Genomic DNA, 1,090 nt, shown 5'->3' on the forward strand with positions numbered 1-1,090 from the left:
CAACACTGAGGGTTGCGATCCGTTGCCGGACACAGAAAAAGACAAAAGACAAAAACAAAAAACAAACAAAAAAAAGAATGTATGTTGGGATTGCCTGTTTTTTTTTAATGGTTAAACTGTGGTTATAGTTTTTGGGAGGAAGAGAATATATGTTGGGATTGCCTGTTTTTTTTTAATGGTTAAACTGTGGTTATAGTTTTTGGGAGGAAGACCACAGAGGTGAAGTGTCATTCTCATCACATCATATAAACATGATTTATCACTGATGACGTTAACCTCGATCACTGGGCTAAGTAGTCTTTGCCAGGTTTCTCCACTGTAAACTTACTTTGCTCCCTCTTTTCATATTGTACTCTAGAAGCAAGTCATAAAGTGTGTTCTTAAGGGGTGGGAAGTTCTGCTCTGAAGTTACGCTCTATCTCCTTGAGAGTGGAGTATCTGCATAAATTGTTTGGAATTCTTCCGTATGGAGATTTGTCTCTTCTCCATTTATTTATTCAATCAGTTATTTATATCAGTATGAATTCATGGATATTTATTTTATTCTTTGGGCTGTAATCCAATACTGCATTATTTCTTTTGTTGCTCAAATTGTTCCAGCTTTAGCCATTGGGAGCTTTTCAGTTGGCTCCTGTGTCCCTTTGACATATCCCCATCTTTTTGTTCTTGAGTGTTTTCTTACTTTCTGGTATTATAAGATGCTCCAGGCTCATCTGGTATATTCCCTGCCCTAGGCCTAGAATTAGCTATTTCTTCATGAAAAATGCATGCAGAAAGTGTTAAAAGCCATACAGTTGTTGTCAACCTTAACATAGGGACATATCAGGTTTCTTTCCATTTTCTCTGAAGCTCCAAAGGTCCAAGTTGGTGAAGGCCATAGAGGGACCACGGAAATGGAAAACACCATAATAAAGTCTGTTGACCTCTGCCTTCAGACAGGGCAATACCTAGTCATGTGTTCATCTAATAAATGTGTTTAAAGCAATTTAAATGTGATTATGCAATCTTAATTGAAAACTTATTCTGGTATTCAATAGCTTTTAGGGTCATTTTCCAGTCCTTTATATCCAAGAGCTTTCATAACAAATCT

This window comes from Galeopterus variegatus, unplaced genomic scaffold, assembly GCF_000696425.1.
Source record: "Galeopterus variegatus unplaced genomic scaffold, G_variegatus-3.0.2 Scaffold2331, whole genome shotgun sequence".
NCBI classification, from domain to species: domain Eukaryota; kingdom Metazoa; phylum Chordata; class Mammalia; order Dermoptera; family Cynocephalidae; genus Galeopterus; species Galeopterus variegatus.